The sequence below is a fragment of the Medicago sativa genome, chromosome 7 (assembly GCF_051527215.1).
Source record: "Medicago sativa cultivar Bolivia chromosome 7, Bolivia_mono, whole genome shotgun sequence".
In the NCBI taxonomy this organism is placed as follows: domain Eukaryota; kingdom Viridiplantae; phylum Streptophyta; class Magnoliopsida; order Fabales; family Fabaceae; genus Medicago; species Medicago sativa.
The window spans coordinates 25,071,611-25,084,322 of NC_140755.1; the positions used below are offsets into that span (position 1 = coordinate 25,071,611).

Genomic DNA, 12,712 nt, shown 5'->3' on the forward strand with positions numbered 1-12,712 from the left:
GGTATGTCTGATGAGCTATTAAATATGAATGACGCAAACTGTTCAATCAATTTGACAAGTCATGTGTAACATCCCGCTCGTCAGCTAATGGAAATTTTATCTGTTAAATTTATCAGAGGACGAAAGTTCATGGAAAGTAAGTAGTGGGAGATATTTTATGACATGTCAGCATAATACGGGAAAAATATCAGAGTCGTTTTAAAAACGCTTAAGACAAGGGCAAAGTGGTATTTTCACGCCAAAGGATATTTATTTGGATTTGGTCTCAAAATCATTCATTTTCCATTCACTTTCTCTCTCTAGGGTTTGAGTTTGGCAATTGCTCTCCCCTCTCTCTAGAACTCACACGCCCTCCTTCCCTCTTTCTCTTCCTCAATTCTTCTCAAACTTCTTCCAAAATCATGAATCATGTTGTATAAGATTCCTTCAAGGTCTTTAGTTACTTGGGAGCTTGGGATTTGGTTTGATTTCCTTACTTCTCATCACCAAGAGAATCTCAAGAAGATAGGGTGATGATTGGAGCATGGTTTGAGCTTGGTAAGGTTCCTTCTTGGTCAAGAATTAAAGGAAAGATGATTTGAAGTGGGCTTGAAGAGCTAGAGTATGGATTGTGATACTTAGAGCTTTGGAAGCAAGCTAAGTTTCAATATGTGAAGTGATGAGGATGCTTGAAAGCTTGGGGGTCAAGTGCAAACATTAGAGGTGAGTTCTATAGGTAGAGTAACCTACCTTTGGGGTTGGATATTCATGTTTTGTGCTAGTTTAGCTTCTATGACATTTTATTGAACCTAAAGCCATGCCTTGTGATTACATGATAAATTGCCATGGAACTTGATCTTATATATGTTCTTGTAAGCTATTTTTAGTACATAAACTTGTTAACAATGTTTGGAATGAGTTGGTACATTTAGGAGATCAAAAATTGGAGTTTTGGGTCGAAAATGCCACGAACCCGCAGCCGAAACACGCAGGTTCGCAGCGCTGCGCCTGGACAAGGGCGCTAGGCGCCCAAAGTCAGAGAGGCCAGCGCTAGGCGCCCACTCTCTGGCGCCAGGCGCCCCTGACAGGGCAACTTTTGTGTTGTTTTGTGCTCGGGTGCTTGGGGCCAGTCGTGTGGGGGTCCGATGCGATCGTGTTGACGTATATTTTTACTGTTTTCACCTATTTTACAACTGGAACCAACTTGTCTTGGTTAAAACTTAGAATTTCTAAATGGTTTGTTACTTGGGTTATGGCATTTTGGGTCCTCGGAATTAATAGAAAATGTACCAATCATCCATAGAACTTGAATCGATAATCATGGCAATTTAACATGGGTCACGAAGATGACTCAAGAGAGTTTAAGCATGATGGGGTAGCAATGAACTAAGAAAGGGAATGTATGTAGAGCCTCGGCTTAGCTAGTCGAGAACTAGAATATAGCAAGAATCCCTAGAATGATAAGACGCGAAGTGTAATCTCTTCGCACAAGAGCTAGTATGATTTAGCAAGTACGTAAGCCGTGGTTTGACTAGTTAGTCTCTCCACCATGATTAGGTATTAATATGAACCAGTAAGAGTTTACCACTAATCGGTTCGATTAAGGTTCCGAGGTAAACAATCAAGTATGTACATGTTTAACTTATATGCACGACAAGACTATGATTTAATAATTGTAGGTGACATGTCTCTTGATATCCACATCAGGGGGATACAAGGGGTTCTCATTATGAGAACGATTCAAGCCGTAAGGGACCCGCATGTCACTGAGTAAGCAAGACGTAGGTGTTCGTGTCTCTTGTTATCCACGCCAGGGGGATACGGGAGGTTCTCGACCTAAGGGGAACGGTTCAAGCCGCAAGGGACGCGCACGACACCGAGGGAGTCCGATGTACGTACATCGGTCATGTATGGGATTGATTTCGGGGTTACTCCACCCGGGACTATCCGTAAAATGAATCAAGATAACATTGTTTGTTCAACGCAAACCAATATGAATGAACTTAAGTACGTTTATGTATGTTACGATTATGATTATGAACATGTATGAACTCAGGTACGATTATGTATGGGAATAAGAGCATTAGATGCTTTAAGACAAGTATAAGTTATGTATATAGCAAGCTATGAACATGATACCGATGACGATCCTAAGTTCCCCTAATCGTCCGGTTTAGCATCGTGTCATGATTATGTTAGGATTAGGCCTCGATACATAAAGTGTAATCTTGGCAATGCGGTTTTAGGTTCCCCCTCGACCGCCATGACATGTATAGGTGAGAAGCCTATAACAAGTGAGATATGACTATGACGGCCCTAATATGCACTACCGTCTAAGTATGCATGTCCCCACACACGTATAATCAACCGTCAGGTTGTAATGTAGACACGTGGTGACCGTAGGTTTCCCCTTGAGGTTGCCTATAGCCTAGGATTTAGGGGAACTCACTGAGACATTATGTCTCATCCCAATCCTTATTTGTTTCAGATAAGCAGGATGATGATTATGTATGTGCGGAGCCGGATGGATATTACTTCAAGAGTTCGTTCGTAAAGCTGCAGGACATTATGGACATCAAGGATGTATTTTTATGTATGGATGAGTTGTATTGTATTATGATTTTTACGAACGTAACTTGATGTAAATATTATTCATTCGAAGTTTTTAATTGTTGTATATTTTAATGTATCCAGTACTAATATTAACGCGCGTGCCAGACTTTCTAGATACGTCTGGTATGGGTGTTACAATTGGTATCAGAGCAGGTCGATTCAGACCGTGCCTTGGGTCATTAAATTACAACAAAGGTAGTGGGACCATTGGGTTCCGGGTAGATGTTCTATTTGTTGTTGTTAGTTGAGCCTGATCACCTCAATTTAGCATTCAACGATTAGAACGGATGTCTGAGAACTGAATAGGACCCAGGAGGAATGAAGTATATGATGAAGAAGTTTGACCGTGCCAAAAGGTGGCCGGTGAATTAATCAAGTGGAAGTGTGAATCCTCCGGGAATGTAAGGTATGTTAAGAAGGAACGTTCCAACAATGTCAGGTAAGATGTTAGTGATACTTTATGTACCCGTAAGTGAAGAAGTTGGATATATGTATCTAACCATGACCAAAAGTTTCGGTAAGAATTGTTGTTGGAACGGATTTATGATATTCTAGAATGTCCGAATAAGGCTACAAGGTAGTAAGAGGTCGGCGTATGTTGACGGAGTCAGCGGGCTCTCAGGATAGCAATATGAGAATGAAGTTAAGGATTCAAGAGAAAGTTTTATGTTATCAGGAGTAAGGCATTGATTTCCGACGTGCCAAGAATTGTATCGAAAAAGGTTGATGATTGCCATGCATATGTTATAGAATATTTTACGACGATAGGAATGAATAATGTGCATTGTATACTTGAGGATAAGAATTTTATACAATAAATGTTTTCTGAAAAATAGAGTTGGAGAAGCTCACCAATAGCAAGCCTAGGACGAAATTTTTTTCGTTTTTATGAAACCTACTAGCTCGTTCCTATGGTTTGCAATGACTATTGGGGAGATGTCTTCACAATAATCTTTTATGTGATGAAAATAATTTATGACATCAAGTAATGAATGCATATCACATCCTACGATTTTTTTTTTAAGGAAAAGGGCGTGGGCAACCATCAACTATCGATACGGTTTAAGGTAGCTTTGGGAGTCAATGTGTTAAGAGTCAAGAACGAGTTAAGATCAAGAGTATAGAAGTTCCGGCATTTAAAAGGAAAGTAACCGATATTTATGCATGAGGTATGAAGTAAGAAGTTAAAGCGGTGTAAAGTTATAAGAAATCAAAAGGTTCTCGGATTATATGGAATTATGGTGTATCTCTCGAACCTATGTTTTGCTTAATAGACTTGCTAAAGTTCGATATGATGTTGAGTTATAAAGTTTAAAAGAATTACGCATATGGGTGATTGAAGTTGACATTTTGAAAATTCATAAAAGTTTTTCTAGGAACCGGTTTGCTACGATACTCGTAGAGCGAGCTAGACTTATTAAAATCTAGAATTGATGACACGTATGTGTTATCAACTCGTTCTATGATTTTATAGCAACGGCCGGGACCTAAACTCAATATATTTATAAAGTAGAAAACCATCAACGTCAGTGACCCGTGCGCTAGTTTACGAAGTTTTCTTTAAAAGAAAAATTAATGAGCAAGCATTGGTATGATTAAGCAAAATATAATCCGCGAGAATGCGAAGGTACAAAGATTAGATGTTCAAGAAAGTTATGTTCAAGTGCTAGATGGGTTGTTAATGGAAATTGAGTTTACTCGAAAATAAGTTCAGATATGATATGTATGGTGAGTGCAACCAGCAAGAAGGTGAGGTTTACCCCCGAGTCAAGTCTTATGAGCATAAGATAAACCATCATGAGTTTTGAATTCACAAGACAAGTGTAAGGTTGTGATGTTGGTTACAACATGGAAGATCTTGAGAATAGTTCAAGAAGTTAGTATTTAAGTGGTAATTAGGAATATGAAGTCTCAGTCGCTCTAACGGATTAGAGTAATGGTTTAAACCAACCGGTGAGAATCAGAGTAGCGCCATGGAAGCTAATCGTTAATTATGAAACATGGAAGTTTTAGTATGTATGAATTTTAGTAAAGAATCAAAGCATCAAGAATGGCGACCGGTTTCGAAAAAGGTATTAACGCTCCAGCGATAACCGAATGAGTTAATGTGGAGAATCAAGTTAGTGTTCCGAAGAAGAGGAATAAGTTTATGTTAAGAGGTCCGAGGATTGTTTATGGATATGTAAGCGGTATGGCAAGTATGTATATCGGTGGAATAAGGAAAGAATTTATATTCGAAGTTAAGTATGTTATCATGAAAGGAGATGCAACTCTCGAGATGATGCAAGGAGAATCATACTCTTGTATGCAATACTTGTTGAGTGAAAACGATACTTGTTAAGACATGTTAAGTCATGATTTTAAAACTTTTAAAAGTTAAGATTGGTATTATGGAGCTTGGGAACGATGTTTTTATTTAAACTTATGGAATTATACATTTTTGAAACCGATGAGGTCCGTTATAAGTGGACTCACTTACGACGTACAAACTTCAGGACCAACTTGTCGTGGAAAAGTTTTGGGCGAGTGGTTAAATCTTTTCCAAAAATATCGAAACTCGTCCGGTGGTTCTGTGGCACCTTTATACAATCAGTTTTAGAAATGATAAAATCTTTTTAGTCATGTATAAATTCGTTCCAAGAACCCGAATACCAAAATTTAAGAAAAAAAAATTTCTTTAAGGAAGATTTTAGAACACGTATCGTTATCATTTAACAAGAGATGGCACTTGAAAGTATGTACATGTTATGGAAACGACAACGTGCGTATGAAGTCAATAACAAGTAGGATACACAGAAGTGTGTTAAGAGTATACGATGTATGTGCAGGTGGATGTGCTAGTAAGTTTCAAGAGTATGTGAACCATGATGCTAATTAATAGATTATCAGATGAAGTGGTGAATTGATTTCACTTTTTCATGTCAAGCTATATAAGTTACCCTCAGTACGGATGATAAGATGCAATGAGATTGCAATGAGATCGAAAATTTCCTAAGGCTCTGAAATGAGATAAGTGATTCGTGGAACCGTCTATATGAGTAATGAATGTAAGAGGCATAAGTCGCAACGTGCGGTAAAGAAGATTATGTAGGCATGAAAAGATATTTAATGTTGGAAGCAAGCACTGTAGGGCAAACCTGGTTTCCGGTAGGAATCCAGTTAAAAGGCAAATCCTGAGTGTACATGTTTATGATAAGATACTTTTATGAATGGTTTATGTTAAATGGGTAAGGTACGAATCCGAAACAATAAGCCTATGTGTAGCAAGGTAAGTTCCAAATCATGATATACTAAGATAACTCTAAGTTTGAGTGATATTAAGATCAAGAAGGCTATGTTTAGTTACATGTGGGTTAAGAACAAGAAGAGGACATGATGCGATAAACCCTTGGATATGTATGAATGGAAAAAAAAAATGTTTGACTCAGACTATAGATGATAAGTTTTTGTCATGAGGATTGATAGTTGGTCTCTAAATTTCGAGGACGAAATTTCTTTAAGGGGGGTAGAGTGTAACATCCCGCTCGTCAGCTAATGGAAATTTTATCTGTTAAATTTATCAGAGGACGAAAGTTCATGGAAAGTAAGTAGTGGGAGATATTTTATGACATGTCAGCATAATACGGGAAAAATATCAGAGTCGTTTTAAAAACGCTTAAGACAAGGGCAAAGTGGTATTTTCACGCCAAAGGATATTTATTTGGATTTGGTCTCAAAATCATTCATTTTCCATTCACTTTCTCTCTCTAGGGTTTGAGTTTGGCAATTGCTCTCCCCTCTCTCTAGAACTCACACGCCCTCCTTCCCTCTTTCTCTTCCTCAATTCTTCTCAAACTTCTTCCAAAATCATGAATCATGTTGTATAAGATTCCTTCAAGGTCTTTAGTTACTTGGGAGCTTGGGATTTGGTTTAATTTCCTTACTTCTCATCACCAAGAGAATCTCAAGAAGATAGGGTGATGATTGGAGCATGGTTTGAGCTTGGTAAGGTTCCTTCTTGGTCAAGAATTAAAGGAAAGATGATTTGAAGTGGGCTTGAAGAGCTAGAGTATGGATTGTGATACTTAGAGCTTTGGAAGCAAGCTAAGTTTCAATATGTGAAGTGATGAGGATGCTTGAAAGCTTGGGGGTCAAGTGCAAACATTAGAGGTGAGTTCTATAGGTAGAGTAACCTACCTTTGGGGTTGGATATTCATGTTTTGTGCTAGTTTAGCTTCTATGACATTTTATTGAACCTAAAGCCATGCCTTGTGATTACATGATAAATTGCCATGGAACTTGATCTTATATATGTTCTTGTAAGCTATTTTTAGTACATAAACTTGTTAACAATGTTTGGAATGAGTTGGTACATTTAGGAGATCAAAAATTGGAGTTTTGGGTCGAAAATGCCACGAACCCGCAGCCGAAACACGCAGGTTCGCAGCGCTGCGCCTGGACAAGGGCGCTAGGCGCCCAAAGTCAGAGAGGCCAGCGCTAGGCGCCCACTCTCTGGCGCCAGGCGCCCCTGACAGGGCAACTTTTGTGTTGTTTTGTGCTCGGGTGCTTGGGGCCAGTCGTGTGGGGGTCCGATGCGATCGTGTTGACGTATATTTTTACTGTTTTCACCTATTTTACAACTGGAACCAACTTGTCTTGGTTAAAACTTAGAATTTCTAAATGGTTTGTTACTTGGGTTATGGCATTTTGGGTCCTCGGAATTAATAGAAAATGTACCAATCATCCATAGAACTTGAATCGATAATCATGGCAATTTAACATGGGTCACGAAGATGACTCAAGAGAGTTTAAGCATGATGGGGTAGCAATGAACTAAGAAAGGGAATGTATGTAGAGCCTCGGCTTAGCTAGTCGAGAACTAGAATATAGCAAGAATCCCTAGAATGATAAGACGCGAAGTGTAATCTCTTCGCACAGGAGCTAGTATGATTTAGCAAGTACGTAAGCCGTGGTTTGACTAGTTAGTCTCTCCACCATGATTAGGTATTAATATGAACCAGTAAGAGTTTACCACTAATCGGTTCGATTAAGGTTCCGAGGTAAACAATCAAGTATGTACATGTTTAACTTATATGCACGACAAGACTATGATTTAATAAGTGTAGGTGACATGTCTCTTGATATCCACATCAGGGGGATACAAGGGGTTCTCATTATGAGAACGATTCAAGCCGTAAGGGACCCGCATGTCACTGAGTAAGCAAGACGTAGGTGTTCGTGTCTCTTGTTATCCACGCCAGGGGGATACGGGAGGTTCTCGACCTAAGGGGAACGGTTCAAGCCGCAAGGGACCCGCACGACACCGAGGGAGTCCGATGTACGTACATCGGTCATGTATGGGATTGATTTCGGGGTTACTCCACCCGGGACTATCCGTAAAATGAATCAAGATAACATTGTTTGTTCAACGCAAACCAATATGAATGAACTTAAGTACGTTTATGTATGTTACGATTATGATTATGAACATGTATGAACTCAGGTACGATTATGTATGGGAATAAGAGCATTAGATGCTTTAAGACAAGTATAAGTTATGTATATAGCAAGCTATGAACATGATACCGATGACGATCTGAAGTTCCCCTAATCGTCCGGTTTAGCATCGTGTCATGATTATGTTAGGATTAGGCCTCGATACATAAAGTGTAATCTTGGCAATGCGGTTTTAGGTTCCCCCTCGACCGCCATGACATGTATAGGTGAGAAGCCTATAACAAGTGAGATATGACTATGACGGCCCTAATATGCACTACCGTCTAAGTATGCATGTCCCCACACACGTATAATCAACCGTCAGGTTGTAATGTAGACACGTGGTGACCGTAGGTTTCCCCTTGAGGTTGCCTATAGCCTAGGATTTAGGGGAACTCACTGAGACATTATGTCTCATCCCAATCCTTATTTGTTTCAGATAAGCAGGATGATGATTATGTATGTGCGGAGCCGGATGGATATTACTTCAAGAGTTCGTTCGTAAAGCTGCAGGACATTATGGACATCAAGGATGTATTTTTATGTATGGATGAGTTGTATTGTATTATGATTTTTACGAACGTAACTTGATGTAAATATTATTCATTCGAAGTTTTTAATTGTTGTATATTTTAATGTATCCAGTACTAATATTAACGCGCGTGCCAGACTTTCTAGATACGTCTGGTATGGGTGTTACAATTGGTATCAGAGCAGGTCGATTCAGACCGTGCCTTGGGTCATTAAATTACAACAAAGGTAGTGGGGCCATTGGGTTCCGGGTAGATGTTCTATTTGTTGTTGTTAGTTGAGCCTGATCACCTCAATTTAGCATTCAACGATTAGAACGGATGTCTGAGAACTGAATAGGACCCAGGAGGAATGAAGTATATGATGAAGAAGTTTGACCGTGCCAAAAGGTGGCCGGTGAATTAATCAAGTGGAAGTGTGAATCCTCCGGGAATGTAAGGTATGTTAAGAAGGAACGTTCCAACAATGTCAGGTAAGATGTTAGTGATACTTTATGTACCCGTAAGTGAAGAAGTTGGATATATGTATCTAACCATGACCAAAAGTTTCGGTAAGAATTGTTGTTGGAACGGATTTATGATATTCTAGAATGTCCGAATAAGGCTACAAGGTAGTAAGAGGTCGGCGTATGTTGACGGAGTCAGCGGGCTCTCAGGATAGCAATATGAGAATGAAGTTAAGGATTCAAGAGAAAGTTTTATGTTATCAGGAGTAAGGCATTGATTTCCGACGTGCCAAGAATTGTATCGAAAAAGGTTGATGATTGCCATGCATATGTTATAGAATATTTTACGACGATAGGAATGAATAATGTGCATTGTATACTTGAGGATAAGAATTTTATACAATAAATGTTTTCTGAAAAATAGAGTTGGAGAAGCTCACCAATAGCAAGCCTAGGACGAAATTTTTTTCGTTTTTATGAAACCTACTAGCTCGTTCCTATGGTTTGCAATGACTATTGGGGAGATGTCTTCACAATAATCTTTTATGTGATGAAAATAATTTATGACATCAAGTAATGAATGCATATCACATCCTACGATTTTTTTTTTAAGGAAAAGGGCGTGGGCAACCATCAACTATCGATACGGTTTAAGGTAGCTTTGGGAGTCAATGTGTTAAGAGTCAAGAACGAGTTAAGATCAAGAGTATAGAAGTTCCGGCATTTAAAAGGAAAGTAACCGATATTTATGCATGAGGTATGAAGTAAGAAGTTAAAGCGGTGTAAAGTTATAAGAAATCAAAAGGTTCTCGGATTATATGGAATTATGGTGTATCTCTCGAACCTATGTTTTGCTTAATAGACTTGCTAAAGTTCGATATGATGTTGAGTTATAAAGTTTAAAAGAATTACGCATATGGGTGATTGAAGTTGACATTTTGAAAATTCATAAAAGTTTTTCTAGGAACCGGTTTGCTACGATACTCGTAGAGCGAGCTAGACTTATTAAAATCTAGAATTGATGACACGTATGTGTTATCAACTCGTTCTATGATTTTATAGCAACGGCCGGGACCTAAACTCAATATATTTATAAAGTAGAAAACCATCAACGTCAGTGACCCGTGCGCTAGTTTACGAAGTTTTCTTTAAAAGAAAAATTAATGAGCAAGCATTGGTATGATTAAGCAAAATATAATCCGCGAGAATGCGAAGGTACAAAGATTAGATGTTCAAGAAAGTTATGTTCAAGTGCTAGATGGGTTGTTAATGGAAATTGAGTTTACTCGAAAATAAGTTCAGATATGATATGTATGGTGAGTGCAACCAGCAAGAAGGTGAGGTTTACCCCCGAGTCAAGTCTTATGAGCATAAGATAAACCATCATGAGTTTTGAATTCACAAGACAAGTGTAAGGTTGTGATGTTGGTTACAACATGGAAGATCTTGAGAATAGTTCAAGAAGTTAGTATTTAAGTGGTAATTAGGAATATGAAGTCTCAGTCGCTCTAACGGATTAGAGTAATGGTTTAAACCAACCGGTGAGAATCAGAGTAGCGCCATGGAAGCTAATCGTTAATTATGAAACATGGAAGTTTTAGTATGTATGAATTTTAGTAAAGAATCAAAGCATCAAGAATGGCGACCGGTTTCGGAAAAGGTATTAACGCTCCAGCGATAACCGAATGAGTTAATGTGGAGAATCAAGTTAGTGTTCCGAAGAAGAGGAATAAGTTTATGTTAAGAGGTCCGAGGATTGTTTATGGATATGTAAGCGGTATGGCAGGTATGTATATCGGTGGAATAAGGAAAGAATTTATATTCGAAGTTAAGTATGTTATCATGAAAGGAGATGCAACTCTCGAGATGATGCAAGGAGAATCATACTCTTGTATGCAATACTTGTTGAGTGAAAACGATACTTGTTAAGACATGTTAAGTCATGATTTTAAAACTTTTAAAAGTTAAGATTGGTATTATGGAGCTTGGGAACGATGTTTTTATTTAAACTTATGGAATTATACATTTTTGAAACCGATGAGGTCCGTTATAAGTGGACTCACTTACGACGTACAAACTTCAGGACCAACTTGTCGTGGAAAAGTTTTGGGCGAGTGGTTAAATCTTTTCCAAAAATATCGAAACTCGTCCGGTGGTTCTGTGGCACCTTTATACAATCAGTTTTAGAAATGATAAAATCTTTTTAGTCATGTATAAATTCGTTCCAAGAACCCGAATACCAAAATTTAAGAAAAAAAAATTTCTTTAAGGAAGATTTTAGAACACGTATCGTTATCATTTAACAAGAGATGGCACTTGAAAGTATGTACATGTTATGGAAACGACAACGTGCGTATGAAGTCAATAACAAGTAGGATACACAGAAGTGTGTTAAGAGTATACGATGTATGTGCAGGTGGATGTGCTAGTAAGTTTCAAGAGTATGTGAACCATGATGCTAATTAATAGATTATCAGATGAAGTGGTGAATTGATTTCACTTTTTCATGTCAAGCTATATAAGTTACCCTCAGTACGGATGATAAGATGCAATGAGATTGCAATGAGATCGAAAATTTCCTAAGGCTCTGAAATGAGATAAGTGATTCGTGGAACCGTCTATATGAGTAATGAATGTAAGAGGCATAAGTCGCAACGTGCGGTAAAGAAGATTATGTAGGCATGAAAAGATATTTAATGTTGGAAGCAAGCACTGTAGGGCAAACCTGGTTTCCGGTAGGAATCCAGTTAAAAGGCAAATCCTGAGTGTACATGTTTATGATAAGATACTTTTATGAATGGTTTATGTTAAATGGGTAAGGTACGAATCCGAAACAATAAGCCTATGTGTAGCAAGGTAAGTTCCAAATCATGATATACTAAGATAACTCTAAGTTTGAGTGATATTAAGATCAAGAAGGCTATGTTTAGTTACATGTGGGTTAAGAACAAGAAGAGGACATGATGCGATAAACCCTTGGATATGTATGAATGGAAAAAAAAAATGTTTGACTCAGACTATAGATGATAAGTTTTTGTCATGAGGATTGATAGTTGGTCTCTAAATTTCGAGGACGAAATTTCTTTAAGGGGGGTAGAGTGTAACATCCCGCTCGTCAGCTAATGGAAATTTTATCTGTTAAATTTATCAGAGGACGAAAGTTCATGGAAAGTAAGTAGTGGGAGATATTTTATGACATGTCAGCATAATACGGGAAAAATATCAGAGTCGTTTTAAAAACGCTTAAGACAAGGGCAAAGTGGTATTTTCACGCCAAAGGATATTTATTTGGATTTGGTCTCAAAATCATTCATTTTCCATTCACTTTCTCTCTCTAGGGTTTGAGTTTGGCAATTGCTCTCCCCTCTCTCTAGAACTCACACGCCCTCCTTCCCTCTTTCTCTTCCTCAATTCTTCTCAAACTTCTTCCAAAATCATGAATCATGTTGTATAAGATTCCTTCAAGGTCTTTAGTTACTTGGGAGCTTGGGATTTGGTTTAATTTCCTTACTTATCATCACCAAGAGAATCTCAAGAAGATAGGGTGATGATTGGAGCATGGTTTGAGCTTGGTAAGGTTCCTTCTTGGTCAAGAATTAAAGGAAAGATGATTTGAAGTGGGCTTGAAGAGCTAGAGTATGGATTGTGATACTTAGAGCTTTGGAAGCA

The 12,712-nt window shown here is 38.3% G+C and overlaps 2 long non-coding RNA genes across 2 annotated transcripts; both read left to right on the forward strand.

Moving 5' to 3' along the window:
* Positions 1–283: 283 nt before the first annotated feature.
* On the forward strand, positions 284–2,705 carry LOC146905116 (uncharacterized). The gene is made up of 2 exons (XR_015019539.1): positions 284–702; positions 2,468–2,705. It is a non-coding gene; the product is annotated as an uncharacterized LOC146905116 (long non-coding RNA).
* Positions 2,706–6,515: 3,810 nt separating this feature from the next.
* On the forward strand, positions 6,516–8,744 carry LOC146905117 (uncharacterized). Its single transcript, XR_015019692.1, has 2 exons — positions 6,516–6,741; positions 8,507–8,744. It is a non-coding gene; the product is annotated as an uncharacterized LOC146905117 (long non-coding RNA).
* The last annotated feature ends 3,968 nt before the right edge of the window (positions 8,745–12,712 follow it).